Here is a 9,712-nt window from a genome sequence, read left to right as displayed (position 1 = left end):
TCGTGTAAAACAGTCAAATTTTAATCTCTTCATGATTTCCTTCTAGACATCTTCACCCCCCCCCCCCTCCTTTCATTTTAGTGCGCTCCAGTCCTTTCTCTGGTCCTTCTTGTCCCTTCTCCCTCCTCCCCTTCTACTTCGCCCTCATTCTCCTTTTCTTTCGCCTCAAAACTGCAGCTCCGAGGACACGAGCCCCAAATGCAATACGACAGTTATGTCGTTGAGTATAATGCTATCCTTTTTCTAGCAAAAGGACACGAGAAAATTTGGGTTTTGGTTTTGTAGACGAGGACTGTCTAGTTTTATAATGGTTAACTAATTTCCCAGTATCAGCCGTTGTGAAATTAGTAAACACACATCGGACGGACAGTCATGCTGAATATCCGCGTGGTCTAGGTCGTCTTGTCACGGTTCGCGCGGCTCCTCCCGTAGGAGGTTCGAGTCCTCCCTTGGGCGTGGGTGTGTGTGTTGTCCGTGGCGTAAGTTAGTTTAAGTTACATTAAGTAGTGCGTAAGCTTACGGACCGATGACCTCAGCAGTTTGGTCCCATAAGATCTTACCAGAAATTTCCAAATTTTTGGACGGACAGAGAAATATTATGCAGACTGAATACTATGGATCTAGAACACGTCAAGGGTGACATAAAGTGCTGTTTATTGCAACGTTTGTTGTTCAAGGTTTACAGCAAAGTCGGAAATGGCTTCTTTAATTATTTACGGAAACTGATAATCCCAGGAAATTGATTGTGGTATTCAAAAGCACATTTATTGTATAATGGTTCTAGGAGAATGATACAAGAAAACTAGGAGAATTAGTCTGATCACATGGAATCATGTGTCAGATGAACTGTAATGGAATCCCAATGGCAGTTTGGACCAAAATCTAAAACAAAAGTAGCCAAAAGGTTGTCTGTCTGTTATTATTAGCCTGTGGCATGATTTAGTCTCAGCCAAGAATGCTCAAAGTCTATACATTCTTTGCTTTAGCTGCCACGATTAATCATGCAGACGTATAAACTGAACTGCACATCGTAAGAAAACCTCTCTCCTCGTGGATGAGTCCGTTTAGTTTGGAATGACACTGCTAGCGTTTTATAATTTGCCCAGGAGCCGAGTCTTTTGTCGTCCGTTCAGAATCAATAAAGTGTCTTTGAAGTGACATGTATTTGGTTTGACGCTATACGTTCTCCTTGCATACCACTGCAATAGATAATAGTTTCAACTTTCAAGGCGGGAACTCCAGAAAATATAAATTCTTTGTCTACTGCGATGTTTTATTTTTGCTGTGTAGGTTTCTCGTATTCTGGCTAAATTTCGTATTATTAGACGCATTATTATCTGAGTGGTCGTTGTTTCTGTAGTTTAATCGCAAGGAAGGCGTCGGCTTAGTGCACAGAATGGCGCACTCAACAACGGAGGACTCAACTTGTTGCTCTAAGCTGCTAACGTTTTTATGGCATCGTTTCCTGCAGTATATGGGGTTTGACGCGAGAGGTCATCAAAGGTACCGAGCTGAAAGTTACGGCAGAAGATACGCTGAAGCTGCACGCGTGGGTGTGAACCGCAAGGAGCAACGATTGCACTTGATTCCCCGGTATTCTCGAGAAGGTTTGCGTTAAAGTTGACAAGATCAAAAGATTTTTTGGAACTTACATATAAAACAAACAAAAACAAACTATATAACATTTAAATCCCTACGACAGCTTGCCACGCAAACAAACAATTAAGTGGTGATAAACATCATATGGTAACCAAAGACGTGACAGGCAGTGGGGGGTGGGGGGTGGGAGGGGAGGGAAAGAGCGGGGGGGGGGGGGGGGGGAGGGGGTTACAGAGGATAGTAAAGTATTAAAAATGTAAGCCTACCAGTTTAGTACAGGTGCGCATGGACATTCACCTCTTCTAAAAATATGACCCATTCTGAAGAGACCAGTCGCTGAATGCTGATTTCCTACAACTCTGGTACGTAACTCAGTGCTGTTGCTTGGCGTAATCAAAATACTACTACTTATAATGCTACTGACAAGCGAAATTACAATTTACAACACTACTGACAATGTTGCATAAAAAGTTCTCGGTTTACTTGCCGCGTCAAATTTGGATAAAATCCCAAGCTTTCGATGACTACCTCCGTCATCTTCGTCAGGGGTAAAACTGACTGTCGTGGACCGGTGAGGCTTCCGCTTTTATAAGCAGTGGCCTGAGAGTACCGGGAATTTACAGCATTCCTTGCGAGTGTGGCAAAAGTTATGTGGGCCAGTCTATAAGAACTGTCGCCGATCGCAGTGTGGAACATCAGCGTCACCTGAAATACAGGTATCTAGAAAAATCAGCGGTGGCTGAGCACAGTTTGTTAAATAAACATAAGATTTTATTCGATGAAACAAGACTACTTGCTCACGCTTCAAACTATTGGGACTCGGTCATTAGGGAAGCAGTTGAAATTAGACACTGTGAAAATAATTTCAACAGAGATTCCGGTTATGCACTCAGCAATGCATGGAAGCGCGCAATTGATATAGAAAGAGCACAGAGGGAGACTTCTTACATTCCTCACAGTTCTCCGCCTGTTGCGATGGATGGCGCTGCAAGCAACGCTGGATAAAGCGCAAACAAAATCTATGGATATAGAGGCCGCCACCTCAGTACGCATCGGTTTCACCGTGACGTCATCCAGCCAATGAGAAGCCGTCCACTGCTTATAAAAGCGGAAGCCTCACCGGTCCACGACATTCTTCGGCGGTAATCCGGATAGGATACCGCCCTTCGATTGGCCTTTCGGCTCTAATCGAAGCGTTAGGTGTATTGCAGGTGCCAGCCAGCCAGCCAGCCAGCCAGCCAGCCAGCCAGCCCAGCCCAGCAGAGCCCCAGCGGTCCAGCAGCAGCAGCAGCAGCAGCAGCAGCAGCAGCAGCAGCGGTCCCGGTTCCAGTCCCAGTCCCGGTCTGCAGCGGCGGTCCAGCCAGCAGCAGCAGCCAGCCAGCCCTCCTGCAGCAGCAGCGGTCCAGCCAGCCAGCAGCAGCAGCAGCAGCAGCAGCCCCGGCCGGTCCGCGGCAACAGCAGCAGCAGCAGCAGCAGCTGCGGCGTTCCTGCCACTCGCCGTCGCCGTCGCCGTTGCCCTCGCCGTCGCCGTCGCCGTAGCCGTCGCCGACCCTGGTCTTCGTCCGTCTTCGTCTTCCTCCGTCTCCGTTTTTCGTCTGTCCCCGGTTTGTATCCTTTCTTTTTCGTCCTGTGCGTTTTTGCTTCTCCCTATCGTCATGTCCGCCCCCACCACCACCACCGCCACCACTACCACCACAGCCGTAGTTTATACTTCCCCTTCCGCCGCCTCCATCACTATAACATGGTGTGCCCAGTCGTACTCCCCTCCTTCCCTCCTGCCTCTCTCACTCTCCCTTCGCCCTCGCTCTTTGTCGCCCCCTCTCCAGCTTCTTCCTCCCGCTCCTCTCGATCTGATCCTTTCCCCCCACTCCCCCAGCTGGTCACTGCAGCTCCAGCTAGGGTGGTGGCCCGTCGGGCCACTGTCCATGCCCAGCTCTCCCCATCGCCTTCGCCATCACCGCCGCCACCGCCACCGTCGCCGTCGCCTTCACCGTCACCATCTCCGGCGCCGACTGCTGCGTCCACGCCAGGACCTGTCCCTTCCCACCACCTCCCTACAGCTCCCGTCCCTCATACCACCACCCACCCTTCTGCCACCATTAAATGCCCTAGTGGCACCACCACCTCCTCCGCTCCCAAAAAGGCCCCGCCCCGTCCTCCTTCCCCCCCCCCCCTCCCAGGATGCCATGGGTGTCTCCCCACCTGGCCCTGCTCCCTCCGCCGCCTCCTCCTCCTCCTCCTCCCCCCTCCTTATACAAATACCTCCTCTCCCATCCCGATCCTTCCCTACTCGAGGCCCGGAATCTCTCCCTCCTCCTCCGCCAACACTTCCCTGGTGCCCCCATCTCTCTCCTCACTCCCAGACGGGATTCTGTTCTCATCTCCTCCCCCAGCCCAACCCTCCATACTGACATCCTCTCCCGCCTCCCCATCACCCGTTTTGGCCCCAACGCCTCACTCGCCCCTGCTCCTTCTCCATCTCCTACCCGCCAACCCCAACCCCCGCATCGCCCGCCGACCCTCACCGCCGTGATCACTCAGCTCAGTCCGTCGATTACAGAGGAGGAGGTGTTGGCGGAGCTCAAGGCGCATCCCACGCTGGAGGTGCGGGCGGTCCGCCGAATTTTCAACTCGGCCGGCCCCACCCGCTTTATACGGGTTTTCTCCAAGGATGCCCCCTCCTTTGACCATCTCCTGAAGGAGGGTGCCCTCCTCTTCAACCAGCGCTACAAGGTCGACCCCTCCCATTCCCCTCCTCAATCCCTGCGCTGCCAGAGGTGTCTGCTCTATAACGCACACCCAACAGCTGAGTGCCACGAGGCCCCCACCTGCCCGCATTGTAGGCAAGCGCACTTCCTCTGGCAGTGCCCTAACCTTCAATCCCCTTCCTCCTGCAATACCTGCAATCTCCCCCATCCCAACTACTCCCAAAAGTGTAAAGCCCGACCCCCTCCGACCACTCCTGAATTCACCGTCCCTGTCCGTCCTCTGGACGCCCCCACCCCTCCTGGCAATTCCCTTCGTCCTCCCCCACCCCCCCACTGCTGAGGACATCATCAGGTTCATCACCATCGTCCTTCAGAATGTCCATCCCTTTCAGCGCCCCCACACCCTCCACCAGATCTCCCTCGCTGCCCATTCCATTTTCCAACTCAAAATGTACGCCACCTACTCCCACAACCAGGCCCATTTCACCTTCTCCCGTCTTGACACCCTCGTCTAAATCCCTGTCATGGCGCGACAGCAACGTATCCTTTTCAACAATATCCGCTCCCTTCCTGCCAACAAGAACCTCTTCCTGCATATCCTTGCCACCCACCGCGTGGATGCCTTCCTCCTCAATGAAACCTTCCTCCAACCCCACCACTCCATCCACACCTCACCCTATCTCCTCCACCGCTCCGATAATCCTCTCCCAATTGCGCGTGGCGGAGTTGCCATTGGTCACCACCGCCAGATCCCCGTTCGGCTCCAACCTCTCCTTCCCGACCCCACCGAACACCTGATCCTTAGTCTCTTCTTCCCCCACCTTACCGTTACCTGCGCCACCATCTATGTCCACCCCAATGCTCCTATTCCCTTCGACTTCCTCTCCCACGTCGACCGTACCTTCTCCTCCTACGTAATCGCCGCCGACCTCAACATCCATAGTCGTTCCGCTGCCCAGTTACGGTGGTGGCATCGGTTCCTCTCCACCCTTCAAGGCGACCTCGTCCCCATCCCCCAGCACACTCGTCCCGAATCCAACTCCACTCCCGATATTATTCTCTCCTCCCCCAACCTCCTTGGTCGCATAACGGTGGATGTCCTGGAGCCTATTGGTAGTGACCATCTCCCTGTCCTCCTCACCGTTTCAGACGGACGTCGCCCCTGACCCGACCCTCGTAATGACCCTCCCCCTAAATACGTCCATGACTATTCCCGTGCCGACTGGAATGCCTACCGGGATACCCTCTCTACCCAGGTCGATAGCCACCCTTTCACCTACCACCACCCAGATGATGTCACCCATGCTGCCTCCTTTCTCCAGCAGACCTTGTCTGAGGCTGTGGAGGCCCACGTTCCTACTGTCGCCATCCACCCCCACCGTCCTACCTTACCCCCACAGGCCGTCCTCCTCCTCCTCCGTGAATCCCGCCGTCTCTACCATGCCTTCCTCCACACGCGTGACCCGGACACACTACGATGCCACCGGCAACTCCAGCGACACATTCGTCATTTGCTCGCGGCTAAGAAACGCCGGGACTGGCGACAGACATGCACCCGTTTAAATACTACTCTACCTATCAACTCGTCCAAGTTCTGGTCAGCCTTCTGTCGCCTTACCGGAACTAAGCCCTCCCCCTATTATCCCCTTCTCCATGATGATCATCCCTTCCCTGACGCCCTTAGTAAGGCCAATCACTTTGCCTCCTACCTGTCCGATGTGTTTTCTGTCCCCGATGATCCCCAGTTTGATTACTCCCTCTTCCCGGATATCCGCGATCGAACTGACACCTCTGTCCCTCCCCTCGCTCCTGGTTTCCAGTAATTGGACCACATTGCACACATGGAACTCAATACCCCTATCACTACACAGGATCTCATTGCTACACTCCACACAAAACGCAACACCGCTCCTGGTCACGATCGTGTCACCTACCGTCACATTTGTGAAGCTCCTGTCTCTTTTCTCTTCACCCTGGCCAGGCTCTACAATGTAGTCCTGTCCACCGGTTACTACCCCGACCTGTGGAAAACCTCCCATATCCTCATGTTCCTTAAACCTGGCAAACCGCCGTCCGCCATCTCCTCCTACCTTCTCATCAGCCTTACCTCGGTCTTCAGCAAGGTCCTGGAATCTATCCTCACCCGACGCATCCACCAGCATCTCCGCCAGCACCGCCTGCATCCCGTTACTCAGTGTGGCTTTTGGCCGTCCTTCTCTTCCGACGACCTTCTCCTTCACCTCACTCATCTCCTTTCCGAACAGCTTAATTCCCGTCGCTCCGCAATCTTCCTCTCCCTGGACCTCGCCCGTGCCTACGACCGTGTATGGCATTCCGGTCTCCTCTTCAAGTTCCAAACCTTCACCCTTCCCATTAACTACGTCCGTCTGATCGGCTCCTTTCTCTCCCGCCTTCCTTCCTATGTCACCATCCATAACACAGATTCCTACACCTTTTTCCCCTCTGCCGGCATGCCCCAAGGCTCCATCCGCTCCCCCCTTCTGTACCTTTTGTACACGGTGGATATGCCGCCGCCGTCACCCCCCGTCCACCTTCTCCAGTTTGCCGATGACACCGCCTTCCTTGCCCTTGCCCCCACCCTACAGCGCTCCCAACACCTTCTCCAATCCCATCTTGACCGGTTCACCGCTTGGTGCAACCAGTGGTTGCTCAAGGTCAATCCCTCCAAAACCCAGGCGATGATTGTAGGCAAAACCACCCCTTCCTTCCATCTCCTTGATTTCTATATCACCATCTATGGCCATCCTATCGCCCTCACTCCCACCCTTAAGTACCTTGGCGTCACCCTCGACTGCCGTCTCTCCTGGACTCCCCACCTCCGGACAATCCAAGCCAAGGCACGCTCCCGACTCGGTCTCCTCAAGCTCCTCTCCGGCCGTACGTGGGGTCTGGACCCCTCCACTATCCTCCACACCTATAAATCCCTCATCCGCCCTATCCTTTGTTATGCCCATCCGGCTTGGATCTCCACCCCCCCTACCTTTTATAAATCCCTCCAAATCCTTGAACGTCATGCTCTCCGCCTCGCCTATCGCATCCGTCTCCCCTCCCCCACGCGGATCCTGTATGATCTCCTCCCCTTCGCCCACCTCCTCCTTTTCCTTGAAAGGATACGGATCCTGTACACCTCCCGCAAGTTCGATCCTCCTCACCCGCTCGTCTCCCCGATCCTCTCCCACCCCCACCCGCTGCCGCGCCTGTATTCGCTCGTCCCACCCGGTCTCCATCTCTCCACCCTCCTTACCCTCTCCCAAGGTGGCTTCCGCCAGCTCCCCCTCCCTGATGATGCCCTCCTCCCCTCCATATACCCCTCCTACCAACTGTGATCCTCCCGCCCTCCTCCTGTGCTTGCTCCTCTGGGCACCCTCCCTCCCTTCTCTCCCTTTTCCCTCCCTCCTTCCTTTCTCCCCCTCCTCCCCTGGGCCTCCCCTCCCCCTGTCCCTCTCCTCCTGCCCCCGTCTCCTCAGCCATTGGCATCCTTTTTCTCCCCTCTCCCCCACCTCACCCCTGTTCCCCTCTTGGCAGGTCCCCGAACTCGCACACGCTCAGTGGACATTCGCGCGCCGGAGATCACCGCCATCAGTGTTTCGTGTGTGCCGTCATGTTTAGTGTTCAGTGTTTCACGGTCACACTCCATCGTTCACCAGTGCCATCGTCTTCCTCAGTGTTTGTGCGTCGTATCAACAGTTTGCAGTGTGGATTATCGTCCAGTGTGAACGGCTTCGTGTTTGTCTTTCTGTGTCTACTGTTTTATTGCCCACCGTTCTGTAACTTATGTGTCTTTTCAGTGTTTCTTCTCTTTGTGTATCCTCTGGCTGAAGAGCGGCGCTGTATGCCGCTGCCAGCCTACCTGATTGTTCAGGTGTAAAAATCACAATAAAGTAAAAAAAAAAAAACGGTCCACGACAGTCAGTTTTACCCCTGACGAAGATGACGGAGGTAGTCATCGAAAGCTTGGGATTTTATCCAAATTTGACGCGGCAAGTAAACCGAGAACTTTTTATGCAAGGACTCCGTCGCAAAAGACTTCGTAGTCATAATGACAATGTTGACTGGAATACACTCCATAAGATTATAGAGGTATTAGTGAAAAATACAGGAAGCTGTAAGTTAAGCACAACTCATATAGAAATCAGACTGCAGTTATAAGTCGAAGAACATGAAAGGCAGCCTGTATTTGAGATAGCTGCGGGACCGAGTTGTACCCTATCCCAAATGTTATTTAACGTGTGCGTGAAGTAAGTATGAAGGAAGACAAAGGAAATTGAAAAAAATAGTTACAATTCAGGGAGGAAAAAGAAAAAGCATTAAGATTTGTCCAAGATGCTGTAGTTATGTTAGAGATGGCAAAGAATTTGGGAAACCACATGAACAGAATTGACTGTATTTTGCAAAGGGGTTGTAAGCTGAACATCAACAACAGTAATGCAATGATAATGGAGAGCAGCTGAATTAAATCAGGAAACGCTGAGGGAATTACATTTGGAAATTAAACCACTAAGAGTAGTGGACGTGTTTTTCTACGTAAAAAAAGGAGGGAGCAATAAAAGCTATAATAAAAGAAAAATTCTGTATTTTAATGTCGAATATAAATTTGGCTCTTAGGAAGTCTTTCCTGGAAGTATTTGTGTGATGTGTAGCCTTACATGGAAAGGAAACATGGCAATGAACAGCACAGACAACAAGACAATCGAAACTTTTGAAAAGAGGTGGTTCAGAAGATTACTGGAGACTGGCTGAGCAGATCGAGTAATTACCATAGTACTGAATCTATGTTCGAAGAAAATTGCTCTTAAAGAAGTGATAAGTTGATAGCCACATTCTGATCCATCAAGGAATAGTTAATTTAGTTGTGGTTCGCAGGAGAGCTTCTGTAAAGTTTGGAAGGTAGGAGACGAGGTACTGGCAGAAGTAAAGCTGTGAGTACCGGGCGTGAGTCGTGCTTCGGTAGCTCAGTTGGTAGAGCAGTTGCCCGCGAAAGGCAAAGGTCCCGAGTTCGAGTCTCGGTCGGGCACACAGTTTTAATCTGCCAGGAAGTTTCATATCAGCGCACACTCCGCTGCAGAGTGAAAATCTCATTCAGGAATGGACATGTCTAAAAAGGGCCATCACAGAAGTCGGGAAGGAAAACATAGGTACATAGAAGGTAGCTGCGAAGAAACCATGGGTAACAGAAGAAATACTTCAGTTGATTGATGAAAGGAGGAAGTACAAATATGTTACGGGAAAATCAGAAATACAAGTCGCTGAGGAATGAAATAAATAGGAAGTGCAGGGAAACTAAGACGAAATGGCTGCAGGAAAAATGTGAGGACATCGAAAAAGATATGATTGTCGGAAGGACAGACTCAGCATACAGGAAAGTCAAAACAACCTTTGGTGAC

The 9,712-nt window shown here is 51.9% G+C and overlaps 1 non-coding gene across 1 annotated transcript; it reads left to right on the top strand.

Annotated features, from left to right (window-relative positions):
- Positions 1-9,268: 9,268 nt before the first annotated feature.
- Trnas-cga (transfer RNA serine (anticodon CGA)) lies at positions 9,269-9,343 on the top strand. The gene has a single exon. It is a non-coding gene; the product is annotated as a tRNA-Ser (tRNA).
- The last annotated feature ends 369 nt before the right edge of the window (positions 9,344-9,712 follow it).

This window comes from Schistocerca serialis, chromosome 1 (genome assembly GCF_023864345.2).
Source record: "Schistocerca serialis cubense isolate TAMUIC-IGC-003099 chromosome 1, iqSchSeri2.2, whole genome shotgun sequence".
NCBI classification, from domain to species: Eukaryota; Metazoa; Arthropoda; class Insecta; order Orthoptera; family Acrididae; genus Schistocerca; species Schistocerca serialis.
Note: the sequence above shows the minus strand (reverse complement) of the source record. Positions and strands in the feature narration are given on the sequence as shown.